A 19,843-nucleotide genomic window follows, 5' to 3' on the forward strand; every position below is an offset into this window, starting at 1 on the left:
ACAAGAATACATTTTAAATGGTGAGAATTCTATGAAGTCCTTTGGAAAGTTGATGAAAAAGTTGTGAGGCTAATCAGACATGTTGTGAGAAGGAAATTCTGCAATTTACCAAAACCTCAGGAGACTCTGGCAAATTTACTTTTTCCTTGCTTCTACAAGACCAAATAAAACAGTAACATGTTGTCAAGTCCTTGAAATCTGTCTTTTCCACTGAAAATGGAAACTACCCCTAAGTACAAGCCTAGTGATTAGTCAAGGACTTAAAATATGTCTTCTCAGATTGGCTGTGTCAAGCAGGTTCTCAGGCAGGACACAATTAAAAAAAGCTTGCTCTTGAAGTACTGCAAACAAGACTGAATAACAGTAGTAAATTAACATACAACATGAAACAGATACTAAGCTGTATTTACATTTTCCACTCTAAAAAATGGAGAAAAGAAGAGAAGGGTAGAGGCAGGGGAAAGCAATTCAGTGTTTATAAAATTCATACATGTGATCAAAATATGTAGCTAGTATTTCAGCTGCTGCTATAATAATTGATGACTTTAAGTGGGGCTACATTATTATAAACCTAATTTTTAAATTACCTATCTTATTCAAACAAATCTTTCCAAAATCTATCAATTGGATTAGCTCAGTGCATCGATCAGCAGCATTCAAAATTGTGCTGACTTCAGTTTTTGTGGTGTCTTCTTTGCAGTACTGTTGCCCTTATAAAAATTGTGTCTGTGGTCCTTTCAGATTTCCAAAGTTGGCTGCATCCAAATTCTTTTCGCAGTGGACATTTTGGGCAGTGAGGAATAACTATTTCCAAAACCACATTTAATTTATTTATTACCTCATCCCAGAACTTATTTTACCCTAGGGCACAACCAAAACATATGTAACTAATTATCCTGAGAATGTCCACAGCTCCAGTAAGTATGATTTTATTTTTTTTTAATCCTGCTATTTTTCATTCTTCCTGGTGTCCGTAAAGTCCTACCGAGACATTTCTGCTGGATAAATTCAGCTTTGAGTTCATGTGCAAATTCATTTATATTTCAGAATAGTTTGTTTTATCTTTTGCTGTTCAAGTAATAATCTAAATCTTGGCCCACAAACTTTTAAGTCTCTGTCAAACATTTTGGGGATATCAAAAAAGAAAGTCACAAAATGAAGGCACCAGGGCCCAGATTTATTCAGTTTAAATTCACCTAATGTCCCCATGGCTGGTGATTCCTCTTGGCTATACACAACTGAAGATGCAGGGCTAGCCAGAAGGAAACATCAGGCAAGAGAAACAAATTGGAATTTAGCCAATACAAATCAGATTTTGTGTATCTGATATTGATTAAAAAACCCCCAAACCATAAAAACTCTGAATTCTTTAGGATAGAAAGCTGTCTTATGAGCCTGAAGTTTGTTTAAATGCAGATTTTTTTTCACTATCTTCCTTCCAAAAGAGGGAAAAATTAAATACAAAATAATTATTGAACTGCAATGGAGTCATAGGAGGAATAAATTCAGGCCATTCTGATTAGGGCTATGATACGAAGTGTTTAAAAAATAAAAAACAACCCCAAAAATCTATTGTAGAGTTTGGAAAAACTTTCAGGCAGATGGCTGCTAAATCTCTCTCAGATATACAGATTTTCTTCATTGCCACAGAACAGACTCTTCCAACTTGCTCATGGGAGTCAGGACAGTTGAACATTAAAAGTGTGCTGGCCCCAGTTCAATGGAGTGTAAAAAACCAAACCTGTTCAGTCTAAATATTAGAAGCAGCTTAATTCTCACGGTGAGGAGTTCCACCTATGCTAATTCATCTTACCAGGAAGCCTGGTAAATTAGCCTGAAGCAGCCGTCACACTGTCTAAAAATTGAATGTGCATAATAATATAGAGGAGGTACTTCTGGGTATCATTTTCTTTGCTGAGGATGCGGGAGCTCAACGCATTTAATATTCAGGCTCTTGACTAAAGGTAAAATTCCTGCCTCAGTGAAGGCAACAGCAGAGCTCCCCTGAGTTCAGTGAGGCAGATCAGCCTGATTGGGCTAATAGAAGACAGGTACTTCTTCAACATGAGCTGTTTGACTGCAGCACTTGGTGTACCTGACAACAGAAAGTGACTCTACAGCTGAAGCATGGAGTTTCCTGGTAGCCTTGCCACGTGGGAGCGAGTTCTCATTGGAACTGTTTGGTTTTAATCCTGAACGCACAGGGATTTAATATCTGCTGCTTTACATTTATATACTCCCTCACAGTTGTTTTTTTTTTATACTATTAAAAGAAATAATGTAGATTCCTGCTTTTTTTAATTAGTCCAAACCCAACAGTATGTCTGGTTCCATAGAAGACTTACAATTCAGTGTGTCCCCTGAAATATTAATCTTCCAGACAAACAGCAAAAGCAGGTTTAATGGAAGACATAGAAAAAGAAGAACTGCTCCACATTTTTTAACCGATTTTGATGCTGAGCTTTCATTTATTGTGTTTGCTGGAGTTTTGAGGGACAATTTTCTTTGGAATGCTAACTACATTTCAGAGATTTTATACAGAACCATGTCCTGCATGGCCTTACTCCGTCTGTGGTTGTGTCATGTGTTTTTCTTGTTACCCATTGAACCTAACGAGCCTATCCACAAGAGTAAACATAAGATGATAAAAATTTCCCCATTCAGACCCTAACTCACATCTCAAGATGTGTGACCAAATGTCGGACATTCCACTCAGAAGTCCAGATGAGCTCATCTCAGATAACTCACTGTGTTTCCATCTGGTTCAAATTTGAAGAAAACTATTTAGTTGGAAGAGGAAAAATACATTTTGTATCATTTTAATGCTGAACAGATTTAGTGACATACTTGCTTATTTAATCTACGGCTTTGGAGAGTCTAATGAACTGAGTAAGATACACATCTTGGCTCCAGGTCTGTTCTAGGATACACCAGAGAAGCCCCAATTGACTTAAATGGAATAGCATCTTTGTTAACGAGTGCAAAATGTATTCCAGTGAAAAAAAGTCTACAAGCATGGTATGAATATAAGTATTTCAAACTCCTGCAAATTACTTAACAGTTGATCTGCATTTATGTCTATTTATGTCTATTTATTTATGTCTTGTGTGTGTTTTTTTAGAGGAACGATACCGTTTAGTCAATAAAACAGTCTGGTTTTTTAATATGAGGAATTTAAGCATGTAAATCCCACTCCCAATAGCTGAAGAAATAATAGGTATGTGGATTGTCTGAATTCTGATGGGAGACTGAAATCCAGTGTTGTGCTGCACATCCCATTCTGTGGTGCACGTGCCAGACAGGTTACCTTTGGTATAATACAGCCCAGCCTGGGGGGTGCCAAGCACCTATTAAAGAGTTCAGGGCCATCTGCTCTGTTTCAGAAAGATGGGTGTTCTCAGGATGGTCCAAATATGCTTCCTTTCTGTTGTACTGAAAACACAGAGGGGCAATTGGCATAAAAAACAGATCTTCCCATAAACCAACTTTTATAGGGAAATTCATGGCTCCTGGTGACCTTATCTGGAGAAACTACCAGGTAGCAGCAAATGCTGTAATCTGCTTAAACTGACATCACCATTGCAATAAAAAATATTTTTCTGTCCCTCTCCAGCTACTTACTCATTGCCAGTTCTGATCCATCCATTTTTCCTGTCACATGTGATGAAGAAGATCAAGGGAGAAGAACAGCTAAAGCTGTCCTGTTCTTTGTGTGGGAAGGGGTCATATAGAAAAGAGAAGGTGGGAAAAGAGAAGGATAAACTGCATCAAGGGTGAGGTCCATGTTTTCAGTGGAAGTTCCATTTTATGCTGATTAAAGCATGTCACGGTACACTGGAGGGTACACTTTCTGCTCTCAGAGATGGACAGGCCATATTGCCAGTTCAACTACAATAAGATTTCATTTTACTGTCTCTGCCCCAATGCCACCTACAGCTCAGTTGTTCGCATTTTTTTCCATGCTAAATTATGCATATGAAACCCAAGTATTCTGCAAGTATTACTGCAGAAAAATAAATAAAAAAGGATTCAGAAAAAAGTGAGTCTAATTTTTGTTTATGAGTTGGGCTTGTTGTAGAGTTCAGTTTTCTTAAAGGTTGTGCTGACAATTTATTTTCCTACATTTGTGTTGTCATCAAAGTTGTGGCATAAAAGACTTGATTCTTAAGCATCAAGACTGGAGTGCTGTTTTCAGTGCAACTGATGAGAGAAAAGTTTAGAGGGCCGCCTCTTTTCTCAAAAGATGATACAGTAACGAATTGTAGAGAGAACGTTTTTTGGGCACTCAACTATAAAACATTAAGAGTCTTTTGACAGTTCTTTTTTTGTCCGAAAATGTCATTTTGTTGCAGCAGTCAAACATTGAAATGTCAGCTCACCAAAATTTGGCAAAATATCTTCTACAGATGATATATGGAAGGAAGGAAAGACAAGCTAAGAGAAAGGCCTTGGCTTTCTCCCAGCCATGGAAAACCAAGTTTCCAACCCCAGTCTGGTTAGTGAAAGCTCTCCAGAGGAGTCTCGTCCTTTCCTGGGGAGTGCAGCCACTGTGAACCTTCTCTGGGGGCTTTGTCACAGACTTGTGCTTTGTTTTCAGTGGAAAGGTCGTGGATTGCATTCGCATGAATACAGAAACAAATTTTGAAACTAGAAGCAGTTTAATGAAAAGGAATTCCAATTTTCCAGTCAGTCTTCCTTGCTTCGTTTTGTCATCAGCAGAACTCAGTGAAAAAGTAAGTAAAATGAAGTGTTTGCTAAAAGGAAACAGACTCAAGGGAACATATTTGAAACAGGTATAAATGCCAACTTTCCATTGCCATAAAATGCCATTTAGTGGCTGAGAAGTTCTGTCCCCTTCATCATGGACAATCTGAGGGTGGGAAATTTTCTTATGAAGATGCCAGAGCATTTAACTGCCTTTTTAAATATCAGTTAAATATTGAGGCAGAAGCATGCATTCTGCCATGTGCACTGGTTGCAGCAATAACAGGCAGTCAATTAAGAAGGCAGAAGCAGAGGAGGGACATTTGCTCTGAGTTCTTTTCAATGAAGCACTTGGGCATAGCAATTCACAGGTGTTAACCTGATCTTCTCTTTTATGACATGATAACAAACAGTACCACTAATAATCACTCAGACACTTTTGGAGACCTGGGCAAAGAAGGAAATTGACTTAACCCTCCTTCTTTTTTTCCTTGCCATTTATCTGCAGCAAGTTCTTGTGAACATTCCTTTACTCCCTTGTCCTGAATTTTTATGGTGTTAACTGTCCCTTTGGTAGAACAGAAAAGAGATAATTTTTTTACTCTTACTTAAAACTGACTCTGAGTTTCTTAAGGACAGAACAAAACAAAAAAATTCTACTAAGCGAGGGAGAGTAGGACAGCAAAATAGCAACAGAGTGCTTTTCTTATTCTGCTTCCTCCAAGCTTGCTGCTAGACAAAGAAAAAATGTAGCAAAAATCCTTATCAGCCACTCTGAGACCTGGCAAATTTACACTAGTGTTGAGCTGCCAAAGGCAGTGCTCTTGGTTATCTTGCTGGTTGCAGGATTGCAGCAGTGCTGCAAAAGAAACAGTTTAGGACAGACTAACTAAACAGATGGCAAGAACAGAGAAAGATTAACTGAATTAAAGAAGGAAAAGGAGATAGCAGAGAGAGGCTGGGAACAGTAACCTGAGCCTGACATGCTGGATATCATTCACAAGTGAACAGAAACTAGTAGAAATGGGGTTATCTTTTGGATCCTTCCCATCAACTCTGTCTGCCCATAGCATCTTTTAGCATGAAGAGAATTAAGGTTCAATAATGCCATAAAGAACCCTCAAGTCCCTGAATATGGTAGGCATTTTTTGCTACAAAGGTAAATTTAACTACTTTCAGCCTTCTTGGAATCAAACTATGGACACAAAAGTGCAATAAGCAAAATAGGATTTTTCTTTTGTTGTTTGCCAAATAAGCCAAATTTCCTGCTCATCAGTTTTGGAATATTTCTCCATTTTTTAAAATGTAATCTCACCAGCATTTCGCTCAGCAAGGATTTTTCTCTGAACTTTTAAAGTCCTTTTGTCTATAATGTTTCCTGACTTTATAAAGTCTTTTTATATAACAGGCAGAGGGAGACTTTTATTATTTGGACATTGATATGTCCATGCAATATAACTTGTCAGTTTTGGATTAGTGGTTTTGGTCCAATGATTTAGTCACCATTAGTTTCCCTGAAAAATAAATAAACTATTTTTTTTCAAAGAGATTTTCATTGTCTTCTAAAACATCTAATATTGTCAGCTATCAGGAAGGGCCACTGAATGCTGATATGCCAGCAGCCCTACAGCTTCTGGGATAGTGGTCTGGCAGTTTTTAAAGGCCTATTCCTCTTTCAAATATGCCTTGCAAAATATCTTAAGACAAGCTGATGGAAGTGGTGCCACTGTGGAAGTGTCACTGTGCTATGTGCCTGTCTTCTTAAAGATTTGTGTTAAGCAGAAATAACTTAAGGATATATTCAGACAGTAGTCTCAACAGAATCAGTTTTAAGACATTACCTATGCCCTTGGCAGTGTATCCAGTAGTCACAAAAGTGAATGTGGGGTACAACAGGGTTCAGCCTGGGCATTGGGAACTACCTGGAGCCCTGGCAAAAAACTGTGCAATTGGGTCCTCAGACTCCACGTTGCTCTTACTTTCTGTAGGAAAGCAAGAGTGGGCACACCAAGGCTTGCAGCAACCAGTTCTTTCTGCCACCACGTAAAAACGGAGTAAGAAATGAGAATGTTACGCAAAGAACACTACAGGGAATACTAAGCAAAAATTGTTCTTCAGTTGAAAAAATGTCATCAGCTGATTTCCTCTTTTTGCTTCTGTATATTGCAGCACTAGGAGAAAGTGGGGGGGGAAGAAGGTGAGCAGGAGGGAAGCAGGCTTATGGCCAAAATTTTATTGGTAGTCCAAACATATACTAGGAAGTCTTCTGTTAAGAAATGTTCTTCAAAGTTGTCTCAAGTTTATCAAAGTTTAATGTTGGTTTTATTACACTATTTGCCTCAGTAACAAAATTCTGAAATTAAAATAGCCACCCTCTAAGTGCATATTGCTCCTTCACAGTGCAAAGGATAATGCTGATGCAAGAAAACATCTATTTGTAGTATTAAGAAGAAGAAGAAGAAGAAAAAAATCTTGTGTGACTTCAATTTTGATTTGCAAGGTATCTAATGCTGAACTCTAAAGAGAATCTAAAAGTAAGAACCAGCTTTTAAAAACAGAAAGCCTTGCACCCAGGAGGGGTGACTTAAAATAGTAGTTCTATTTTAGGTCTTACAGAGGAAGAGAACTGCTCTATTACTTTCTTGCCTTATGCAATCAGAATACTGCATTAAACGATTAAAGGAAAAGAGTGAGCCAGTTCTCTAAACCCTAAGTAACTAGACATAGTTACTTAGGAACAGAAACTTGAGAACTGTTAATGAAAATCAGGAACTGTTCAAGGACCTACTGCTGCTTTGTCTATGCTCAGCATAAAGGAGAAGTAAATGGAAATAAGACTCAGTTACATTTCAGCATATACAGGTGACAAATGCAACTCAAAAGAATAAACAGACTGTTTAGAGACGAGTCTGTTCTGTGTTTGCAATGGAGCAGGAACACATTCTTTTGGCTGGGCAGCAAATAGTGTCCCACTGTACCACTGGCTGCCTGTGCACATATGTGTGACATCCTTCAGCGTGGCATGTCAGTCACAGGGACTGAAGCATGAGTCTGGTGTGTGCTGAGGTTTTGGGAGGAAATCTGAAAACTAAATTTCAGTTCAACAGGCCTGATTAACTTAAGTCATATTTACTACCCTGTCACTGCAAGATACCTACCTATGTAGCTCGCTAGCTAGATCACTTGCCACCTTTCTACTCTCTTCTCTTGCACCAGTAAAGGTGAAATGGAAGGAGAGCAAGGGAAAAAAACACAAACCAGGAAAAACCCTGAGAATCCAAAAGCTGTTGCAGAAGGGAGATTTTTTTGAAATGTTTTCTATGAAAATATTAACACTTTTCCCTGGCTTTAGTGAGTGCACGAAACAGAACTGCTGTGTTCTGGTGCTTCCTACTCCATTCAGGTTGCAGCCAAGGACAAGTATAGGTGGCTTTTTCTGCTTATGGATTTTTTGACAGGTTCCATCTTCATCTTTTTATTTCTATTAGAAATCCACACAGAGCAATTTTCCAAGCATCTCCTTAGTAACTGACACTTAAACCACAAAAATCTCAACACTGAACTCATTATTTCCTCTCTGCTCTCCCAAACTCCCAATGATACAGAGGATTCTAAGGAAGTGGGATGTGCTAGGCATGGTCCAAGAGAGGAATCAGCTCCATGAAGACCTAAATCTAGGAGAGAGGCTGATCAAATGAAGGTCTAGCAGAGAAGCTGTCTCTCAGCTGCTGTATCCATGCTGTTGTGAACACCACTTTTTCTCTCATTGCAACAAAGCTCTAATAACAGTACTATCTAACTTCCACTTTTTGTATTTTCATTGGAGAAAAAAAAATGTCAAAAGGAAATACTTTTCCCTATGGCCAAGTAATGTTATTCAAAAATCCTGTGTTAGATGAGGGTTGCTAAAATCCCTTTGGAATCTCCCTTGTGCAGTGTTTCTGTACAAACACAGCACAGCATTATGTTAAACCACTATGGCTGAATGATCTCTGCAATCCATGACAGAAGGAAAATAGATTGATCATATGGATTGAATCACAATAGATAGGAAAGACTAATACAGAATACATCTTCTTTAATTAGGAAATCTTTCTGTCTCAGGTATTCAAAAAGTGAAGTTAATTCATGTAAACATTTTACATCTGGGCAGACTTAAAAATGTATCAGTACAGAATATTTTAAAGTTGAAGCTTCCTAGGGGAAATTCAATAATTTTTTAGGGCCAAAACACTGAAGCCAATAGGATTTTTCTCTTTAGAATCAGAATCAAACAAAACCGTCCCCAATTCTCCCCTTGACTATTGATGACAGGCACCGGAGCTCTGCAAAGGAAAATAGAAAAAGAGCACTAATGAATTTTGAAATGAACTTGCCAAGTTGCAATACTGTCTTCATTTAAGTCTCTTCTAAGAATTTTTCCAAGGTATTAACAGGAAATAAATAGCTTATGAAAACAGTAGTATAATTTCAGTGGAGCCATTGACATACCCAGGAGCCCAAGTCAAAGCTTTTTCATGTGAGTGAGAGTCTCCATAGCCACTGGCAGAACAGCAGACATTTCATGGGTTTGGGGGTTAGTTTGGCAAACACATGTGGCTACAGTTGCTTTCTCTGCCCCAGCTTCCTCTGAAAGTCTTCACTACTTTTTTGGATAATCCTTTCAGTTCCTTTGGGTACCTTTCCATGCAGCAATGACTAAGCCAGCTCTAAACTTTTTCGTACCAAGACAATTTCTAAAGCCAAATTTCAGATACTAAAAGAGAGTCCCTAAATGAGAAATCCCAGTTTCTGGAAGCAGGATAATCTTATTAGCAAGGCATAGGTTGCTTTCCAGCAGGGCTGACTAGCTAAGGAAGCATGGCTGTTCTTTTCCCAGTGCCTGTTTTGCTGCTACATGACTGAACTGGGTTGATTTGGGTGTCCCTGCACTGGGCTGCTTAGTTATAAGCACTGAGTCTCAGTTCTTCATGCGTAAAACGAAAGCAGTAATAGCTTCCTCCTGCCATGCACACACGTAAAGGAGAAAATGTTGGAAGAGCATGTGGGTGTTTCTTGTAAAGGTTACTAGACCTGTCTAGTATCTTAGATCTCTCTTTCTGACAACTTTGTGATTTTTGAACCTGATCAGTGCCAAATGGTCATGTGATTTCATAATTTTATCCCCAGTCCTGCTTTTATCCTGTTTCCCTTGTATTTGTCACATCCTTGCTTGGAAAGCACAACAGTCCAGAGGGAATATGAGAAATGGGAGAGACAGGTTATCACAGAGCTGGTGCTGAGGCTCTGTGAGTTACAGAATGCCTCAAATGCAGTGGAAAGCTGACTGGGTCAGAAGCTTTCCAGCCACTTCCTTTTTCTGTTGTTCCCACAGCAGGGAGTGAGGTGGGATATGTTAAGACCTATCCTGAAACTCAGATGAACTTGACCATTTCATATGTTTCTACTGCTAGATTGTACTGGCAGCGACACTCAAAGTAGTGACACTACACAGGAGGATGTCATTGAGTTGCTTGCTAAGTTAGGAGGTCTCAAACCAAAACACATACACATAATGACTGGTTCTGTATATGAACAAAGAAATATGCAGTCCTGCAAAGCAAGGGGAAAAAAGCTTTTGAAGATTGTTGCAAGTGCAGGCAAAACTCTTTTCTGTATCCCCTCTCCCCTTGCATGGGTAAGATGTCTCACACATAATATATGTTCCACATGCTACTGACTCATTTTCCTTCTCTTAATAAGATCACTTTTAAAGCAAAATTTCAGTCTTTGAAAGCAAGTCCCTGCCCTTTTATATTTAGCAAAAGTAAACTACTTCTCTAAAATATGTCTGAATTTCTCTGCAGTGGGTTTGTGGAGGTTATATGACAGACCTGACAGTCATAGCGAAAGAGGAATATGACCTGCTCCATACATGAACCAGGAAGTCTGCTCTTTAGGTAGCTGGTGAATTTCAGATGAAAGAGCTGAATATGTTCCTTTTTCCACTTCAAGCTAAAATACCAAAGTTCAGCCCAAAAGCCAGAGGGGTACAGAATGGGGATAAAGTAGGAGAGTGTCAGTTCTGTGGCCCAGGAGGTCAAAGCACTGCAAGATCATCGCAAGCTGATACTCTAAACCAGATCCAACAAAAGTCTTGCAAGTGCTTATCATTCTATTTAAACATACTCTGAAACATTTTTGCACTTACTCTGCTTCTGACCCACTTTGTAATAGCTCTTTTAGCAATACATTTTCTAGAGAAGAGGCCTTTATATAAGAATTGTTAATTTAACAACCCCTGCCTGGTGCTATAAAAAAAGCAAAACTATGTCATTTTACTTTTTCCCTGCCCTTCATGCCTAGTTTTGAGAAATCTCATATCAGAAGGCAAAAAGACTATGTATTTACTCTCTATTTCTGGCTTTTTTTTGCTCTGTGAGACACAGCTGCAGTTTTGAGCTTCTAAAGAGAGTCTGAATGTCTCTGTGGATATATTTACACTGTACAGGAGGTACATGCTGTGAAGCACCTCAAGGTGGCTGTTTTCTAGTTCTTCACTTCAAGCATGTGGCTGAAGTGCATGTTGGCTCCCACCTGCCCACGAGTCTCTCCAAGGAGCTGGGTGGAGAGACAGTGAGCATCTGAATCTCTCTGAAGTGTGACCTGGCACGTGTGTGTGCCGGTCGACCTGTCTTTAGCATGGCTGGGGAAACAATGACTCATATTTGTGGGCCTTTGATGAGGATCTTAAGGATGAATGATAATCTCATTGATTACTTTGGCCTTTTAGCAGGAGGATGGAGCTAAGCGGTGGAATTCAGTACGTAAAACACCAACTTGAGAAGACAAGCAATTGAGTTGGCTGGGAGCTTCTGTAGCTGGCATTGCTTCAACAGCTTCTACAACAGGGAAGTTCTTGTTTTTACCTTTCAAGACTGATCTCAAAAATATTGGAGGGAACTTAAGGAGGATCCAAAGCAATGGTTGAAGACCTGGAGGATATACAAAGACTCAAAGGAGCTCAACCTATGCATTAGGTATGTAACAAAGTTAGGAGAGAGTCTGCAAGTTGTGCTCATTGAAGAAGAAAGAATTTGATGATAAAGGGCTTTCTGACCAATAAACACAAGTACAAGACCTAGATGTGATCTGAGGCCTCCCCTAAAAGTCCAACAGAAAAGAAAGTTGTTCCCAACAGTTCCACTTTGGTCCAACTGAGATGACTGTGGAGGGAACTGTTGCTTCTGCTGAATCCAGTTCAGGCACTGCCTCCAGCAAGATGGGCTCTGGCCGAAGCCCTGCTCTGGCCCTGGTGGCGATGACGCTATTGCATCAAATGCACTGTGCATTAGAGAAGAAGCCAGACAAGACACTACATAGGTGACAAGCCACCTGCAAATTCCTGGGGGATTCTTAAGAGGTCTGGATTGATTTTAGTATCATGAACTGGGCCTGGTAAATAGGTTGGTTTTTTTTTAACCTGTATTAGGATTGAGCAAACAGGAGCTAAAGAAGTAAGGTCTAAAAAGGGAAACAAATTTCATTTTTGCCCTTGGAGAAAGAACTCTTTTTTTTCTTTCCACTTTTGGGTACTCTGATAGTTGAATAGAGTCAGAGGCACAGAAATCCCATGGTACAGCTTGCTCCTACAGGTGTTGGACAAATTTTGGAGCAATAAGGAAATTATTTCTGTTCTCATCATAATTTAGAAGCACAGTTTCAGGTAAAAATGGTTAGAGAATTTAATCTCTCTAGCCAAGCTTAGAATAAAATGCTAAAGAATCTTCTATGACATGCCACTTCAAACTGATAACAGATCCTGCCATCAAAACTGGTACGGATCAAAACTCAGACAGCAGACTCTGAATGACTTCAGGAACTGCTGGACTTTTACAAGTCTGAAATGACTGAAATTTTTCCTGTAAAGTGAAAAACCCCAGCCACTTGTAGAATATTTTCTCTCCTTTTCTTGAAATTATTAGATTTGGTAATGCATAAGATACATTTAACAGAGTATACACTATAAAGGATTTCTGGAAAAATGAAGGAACTTATAGGAAAATGCTATCACAAAATCCTTAAAGCAACTCAATAACAGCAGCTCTAGTGATGCATCGTTTTACTTTGCTTATCCTAATGTATGTCAAAGCAGAGTAAAGTTTTGTGTCCTTTGTATTACCTTAAGAAATAATTAATTTGGATGTTAAAAATTAAGAAAATACCCTTGGTTCTGGGGAGGCGGGAATAAGGGATGATTCCCAGACAACACAGATACATTAATTATAATTTTTAATATATATAAAATCAAGGGCCTAAAGTAATGGCCAGAGAGAATCACGAACTATGTATTTAGTCCTTATTAGATGAAAATGAGAAATAATGAAAAAATGCAGAAATCTAGAAATGTTCAATAAGTGGTTTTGTTCTTTTTTAGAGGATGGGGAATGCAACACTGCATTCACATTATCTGTTGATGAAATACTACCCACTATAGCAGTTCTCAAGGCATTTGTATTCAACATATAGAAATGGAAGCTTTTTACTGCTCATTTATCCTACCTGTCTTGGACTCCTCTGAGGACAGATTAAATCACATTCTGAAAGTCCCTAAACACAGAGGAGATGAATTCCATTCTCTGGGTCAAAGAACATAAATTTCTGTTGTAAAGTGGCATTCCTCACGGCGGCACAGTAAAAAACCCCACAATTGAAAAGGCTGGTCAGCCCCAGCATGCAGTCAGAGGAACAAAGTGACCTGAATGCAAAAAGCGACAAGTAATCTCAGAGTGAATCAGGTAGGGAAAGTTTTTTCTTAAAATTGGGAAAATATTAGTGCTATTTGTCAAGAATATTGCCAAGATACTATCTGGAAAATTTGTTCACTCATGTTTGAGAATTCAAACTTGTGCATGAGTAAAGCAGGCACCTGGATGAAATGGAGAAAATTGCTCTGGTAGAGCAGGCATGAAGGAGCTTGTCTTGTTTATCATAGCCAAAAAAATGTCTGGGATGTGGTATGATTGCTTTCTGGAAATACATCAGAGGGCTAAGCACCATGAGAGGAGAAAGATACGTGAACTAACAGCATCTACAGGAAATGGAAGATCGGCAGGTAGATGGATAGATGTATAAATAGATAGTCACTTTCAACATGACTCCTTCCTGTAGCACTTGTATCAGAAGCTCAAAGAGTTGGAAGCTGAAACTAGGAAAAAATTAATTCAAAACCAAACAAAAAGTTTTAGTTGTGATGCTAATTGTAGCAATTGATCAGTTTGCAGTGGACTCTGCCTCAGTGGAAACTTTGAAATGAAAATGGCACATCTTCTCTACCTGATACATTTTTGTTCATTCCTAATACTGCCCTTGAATCAGAACTGATTCATGTACATCCTATGGCTCTTATTTTGCTGTGTGTCAACTAGGTAATTCTCAGAGTGCCTAAAATCTTGTTGCTATTACTCTACATATAAAGCTCCTTTTAAATTGCAACAATAGTGTAAATCAGCTTCATTGGAAATAAAAATGGGGACCTACCCTTTAGTACTTCTGTGAAACAGAAATCCTTTTTTTTTTCCCTGTCTTTAATCTGCCTTCTTGAATGGTTTTATTTCATACATGCTGATAGCTCAGCAGAAGGCTGTTGTTAGCTCACAATAATAGATAGCCTCTAGGTAAACTTCTGGAAGTAACTTTGGAAACTATTTTTCAGGCAATGCTCCAAGAAAAAGAGGCACATGTTGAGGAACTGACATAACTTTTTAACACCACAACCAGCATATTTCTTCATGCAAACCCAGCCAAAACAAGTTGCCAAAATCAATATTGATCTAGTCCTTCATCCAATCAACAAATGCCATTGTTTATAAGATATAACTTTTCTTGGTTAAAGTTCAAAGCAAAATGCCAAGGATTTGCAAAACTATTAAAATGAGAGGATTTAGGTTTCCAGATACTCTGGCTTGATTTCAGTCTCAGTAGGTATTCTGAGCCATCAGAAACTATCCAAAGAACCTCTGCAGTTTTTATATAGAACCTAAGGGTGAAACGAAAGCAAAGAAAACGTGAGAGCATGCACATGTGCATATGTGTGTGATATGTATACACAAAAAAGGTACTTTAAAAATATTATACTAAAAAATGGTACTTTGGATTTTTCTGCATCACTGAAATTTAGTTTGAGACTAAGGAAAAATAATTATGCAGTATGATTAAAAGAAATTTGGAAGTTCTCCTGTTTCTTGATAAAATGTCTGGTCTTCCAATCCAACAAAATAAAAATTGTGTTTGGTTCAGAATTCCGTGAATGTGGGTTTTATAATTATAAATCCATTGAAACACTGCATAGGCATGGGATTTATTTAACCTTTTCCTTAAGATGTTTCTTTAACAGAACCTGTCAAATATTCCTGAATTTTCCATGGTAATAATATGTCCAGAACTACACAAACCCCGAACAGGAAATGCAAATGTTTATCTCTCTTAAGAAAAGATTTTCACGACTCCAGTAAAGGGTTATATTCCAGAATCTGGGCTTCATTTTGTGAGACACCCTATAAGATCTTTAGATAATTTATAGACAGATAGGCCATAGGGCAAAAGGCCAAGTTTTCAACGAAACTTCAGGAACCTCAGCAAATGAGACCTTCATATTTCAAAGTTTTCAGTAACAATCTGTTTTCTAATAGCAGTGTCAAGGTGCTATTTAAATATTACTGCATACTGCTATCTAGCTTTGGCCAGCCATTAGGTAATGGTGAAGCCTCTTGCTTAGATATTGAATAGCAAAATTTGTTTATTTTCATAATCTTTAAATTCCTGGAGACATAGTGTAAGCTGATTTTTAACAGGCTTATATGATACTCTGAGGCTGCTGCTTTGCTTTTTCCTTTAGGATTTTTGGTTTCCTAGTTTGAGGGTGAAGTGGTTGGAGCTGATTATAATTTCCAGAGTTAACTCCTAAAAAACACCACATGTGCCTATTTGCCAAGAATTCTGGTTATTCATTGCATTGGGTGGAGCTAGTGCTGCTATGTCCCCACTTCTACCATTTCAGTAGCCTGAGACAGTCTCTAAAGCACTCTAGCAGCTCCTTTTTGTGTCTCCACATACTTTATCTTGTGGCACAACAGACAGCAGTGGCTTAAATCCCCTTTCGTGCCATTTTCTTACTGTCTTCTTAAAACTTAAAACTCCTGGTTTTGTAAATAGGCATGGCTCAGATCATGACAAAACTGATGCAAATTGCATTAGTTTCACTTAGATTTTTTTTTAAGTAGTCTCCCTAAAAATGATCATGGTGGATGTAATCCAGTATCTAGTAATCAGGTTGTAAAATGAAAAATTGAGCTTATTAGAGAGTGGGAATTTGGTACAAAAATACAAAAAGACTATTGTCCTTTTTAGGTTTTCTGAGAGTCCTCCAGGTCTTCTTCTATGCAGAAAAAATACGAATTCATGCTATTTAATGATGAACACTGAGAAGATAGGTCTAGTTCTTCCAGACATTGCACCTTATTGTGGTCATGGTTTTGGGTTTCATCACAATTCCAGCACAAACTCTGTGATAGGATATACATTTCAGGCACATTAATGTCACGATTTACAAAAAATCTCAAACATTTTCTCAAAGAAACACCTTTGTCAACCTAACTATTTTTGTGTAGCTCCAAAATGAGCATTCCGTTCAGACCTTGGTAAGCAGAAAAATACTTACTTACCCCTAGTCTTTACCTGCAGGCCAATCATCTTTTCTTTATTAGGAGTAACTTGTTTTGGGTTTAGAGGAAGCAAAGATAAGATCTCTTCCTCCTCCATCCTGTCAGCAGAGCCAGGCCTCTGTCCAACACCATATGAGCTTTCCATCAACCTCAGCCCAGAACTTTGCCTGATCCTACAAATAGGGAGTAGGGTGTAGTACCATGAAGAGCCCCCAGCAGCATTTTGGATACACCACAACCACCAAGCTTTCAGAGGGGAAGTGGAGCACAAGCTCCCGCTCTGGACCAGTCAGAAGGGGCATTTCACAGCAGGAGGGGCTCTTACAGCCAGATGGGCCTTTTGCTGTAGCTGCTTAAGCTGCCTTGCAGACTGAGGGGTTTGCACTGTGGGGGCCTCATCTGAAAGTTGCATGCTTGAAGGAGATGAGTTGCTGCTGTCATTTTGCAGCCCTTATGGATGCAAGGTGCTATAAGCCACTTGGAGCTGTGGGACCTGGGAAGCAGTGCTGGACTGGCTACATACCAGAGCATCACTACACTCACCGGGGGGGAGGAATTTCATGTTCATCTGCTAATAACCTATTGTGAGTTTGTCTACCTGTTCTTGATTAACTTTTTTTAAGTGAACCCTACATAAATGTTTCACTGTGATGATTGTCACTGTGACTTATAAGACTGCATTGGGTTTGTTTTTTCAGCATTTTAGGTTCAACTATATCTACACAGCAAAACCAGAAAACCCCACCCTCCTCAGTCGTTGCTTTTTTGAAAATCTTTCCAGATCTTGCTTAAAAGTAGGTGTATTGTTCACACTTTTTCTTCTCTCAAATACAGAAGGCCATTCTGGAGTGGACATCCAATGATATGTTTTGTTTTCAGGGAGATGTTTAAAAATATTTGAAATCTATTGCCAGTAAATACTCACACTATTCCCTGCAGAAAAACTTGTTCCCAGAGGTTGCCATAGGTGACATGGAAGTTCAGGAATGATAAATGTTTCTTTTTGCTGATGATTTCACATTTTCTTCTTGCTGCTGACACTTAGACAAAGTTTTATGCTGACATTAGAAAAAAAAATTATTTTCCCTTTCCAGACATTCCTGGCCAAAACATCACTTTTGTGCTTGCTTTAACATTCTTAAGTTCCCAGTTGTCCTAAACAAATTCTTTTTTATTGATCTAATGATTGCTAGCTTCAAATTCTCCCTGATTATTCTTTCACTTTATGCCTTATATCTGTAGCTGTAATAGGAAAGCTGAATTGCTTCATTTTAATACTCTTAGCTATCATCCTTTCTGTCTGCCTAGCTGCACAATAACTTTCATTTGACTTTAGGCAGGTGGCTGCACAAATTCATATGGGTTTTTTTCCAGCCCTTGTGCAACCCAAATTAGCAATACTTTCTTCATGCACAATTCTCAAAAGTACAGTAACCCCATCCGTTTGGTGCCTTTGTTTATGTGTTGTTTTATAGCAATATGGTTACAGTTTCCTCACCGCTCTTATGTTATCAGGCATCTCTGTTTCCCTGATCACATCTAGCATTGACCATCCTCTTGAGTTCTGGGCTTGGTTTCTCTCTTAACATCATACATAATTTCTTCAGTTCTGTACAAAATCAATTCAGGCCAAAATCAAGGTTACAATGGCCACAAATGAATATATTTTGACATGGCTGTAACTTTCTAGAACAAACATTCAGTAAAAGCCTTATGAGTTCCAGATTTGCACAGATTTTTAAACACTGCTAATTCAAAACTTTTGAATTTACTTTTATAACACTCAGACAATTAAAAGCAGGCTGGACATCAATGAACAAATCTGGGACTGGTTATGACACCATTGTTGTTAAAACAGTTCTGGCTGTTTGTATTTTGAAGCAAGAAAATTGAAAGTTATTCTGAACAAAACCAATGCTTGTGAATGCTAAACTTTTAAACTCAATTTCACTGCCTTTGGTTTTTCTACCATGGAAAAACATTCCTAAAAAAACATGGCAAAAAAGTCTTCTTGAGTGTCATTATCTGGCTGCCAATCAATAAGTAAGCAAGAAGGGAACACTCTGCAATAACACAGGAAAAGGAAAACAAAACATGCATGCCAAATCCTAACAGATCTGAAAAATTAAAATTTTACCTCAAAAGCCAAAACAGTTGGGGAGAGGCAACAAAAACGTTCAGCAGAAAAACCTACTGCACCTCAGTAAGTTGGAAAGATTTGTTCCATCTACTGCTGCCAAGGAGGAGAAGAAAGGACACAGTTTAGCAGGAAATATACACTTGTGCAAGACTTCTGATACTCTTCTTCTTGTTTATCACTTAAATTGATAAGAACCTATACACAGCTGTTCCCAGTGAGCAAATCTCTTATAGTGGTAATATAGACCAAGAAAAATATCTTGGTGTTCATACCTTTACTTCCCAAATAAAAGCCACAGCACAGATACCTGCTAGTTGCTGTTTTCTGGAGTTCTGGATTCCTTGGATTTGCACCAGTAAAGTAACAGTTTGCCTGTTATTGCCTGTTACACGCCAGTGGAACCAGATTTCCCATTCCCATGCTTGTATCTTTGCACATTCAGATGCAGTTGGTACCAGGAAAAATAGTTTGCAGCAACAGAACCTACACTAAACTTTCTGTCCTGCTACTCCAAACACTTTCTAATAGCCTTTATCCTACTGACAATACAGAGATGGACGCACTTGCCAAGAAAACTAAAATATTAAAAAATAACATTTTTTAATATAATAAGTCTCCTAATTTTCAGCCCCACTGTCTCACAGTGCCAAATACCATTCTGCCACACCACACTTCTTTTCTACCTTAACAGTCAAAAGCAATAATACTCCAGAATGTCTTGTTTAAGGCCTTGAAGGTTCAAATATCTGCAAGGTTAAAGGCCCTATTCCTGAGTACTTAGGTGGAGGCAAAATAGACAGCTGAAAGCACATGCAGTGTGATGAAGGTACACTACATAAGAGACTCCCCCCCTTCCCCCACTCCAAAATTCATTTTAATATAAGAACAAGAATTTCTAGAAGAAAACAGTCATCTGAAAACTTCCTCATTTTGCTTTTCTGTTCATGCCACTCTTAGTAGCCATAAGAATGAAGCAATGGCAGTGAGAATTTGTTCAACTTCATGGAGGTATAATACTTGACACAATTTCATTTAAATACACTTCATTTAACACCTTGCCTTAGGGGACAGAGAGAACTATATAAATAACAGGAAGTTTCCTGGTAAAGCAGGAAGCTATTTTTAATTCTTTTCAGAAGCCTTGCAGAGAGATATGGTAGCAGTGATGCTGTGCTCTATTTTTCCTACTCATCTGACCCAGCACAATGGCTGCAGAGGCTTCCTTGTTTGGTAACCGTAGCACCCCAGAATCATCTAAACCTATACACTGCTAATTGCAGAAGGTAGATAAACCAGC

The 19,843-nt window shown here is 38.5% G+C and overlaps 1 long non-coding RNA gene across 2 annotated transcripts in view; it reads left to right on the forward strand.

Moving 5' to 3' along the window:
* Window positions 1-19,843, forward strand: part of LOC125325621 — a 74,422-nt gene that overhangs the window by 46,938 nt on the left and 7,641 nt on the right. For both annotated transcript variants that reach the window (XR_007203442.1, XR_007203441.1), the window contains exon 5: window positions 11,477-17,200. This is a non-coding gene — a long non-coding RNA (uncharacterized LOC125325621). The remainder of the gene's footprint in view (window positions 1-11,476; window positions 17,201-19,843) is intronic.

The sequence above is a fragment of the Corvus hawaiiensis genome, chromosome 5, assembly GCF_020740725.1.
Source record: "Corvus hawaiiensis isolate bCorHaw1 chromosome 5, bCorHaw1.pri.cur, whole genome shotgun sequence".
In the NCBI taxonomy this organism is placed as follows: domain Eukaryota; kingdom Metazoa; phylum Chordata; class Aves; order Passeriformes; family Corvidae; genus Corvus; species Corvus hawaiiensis.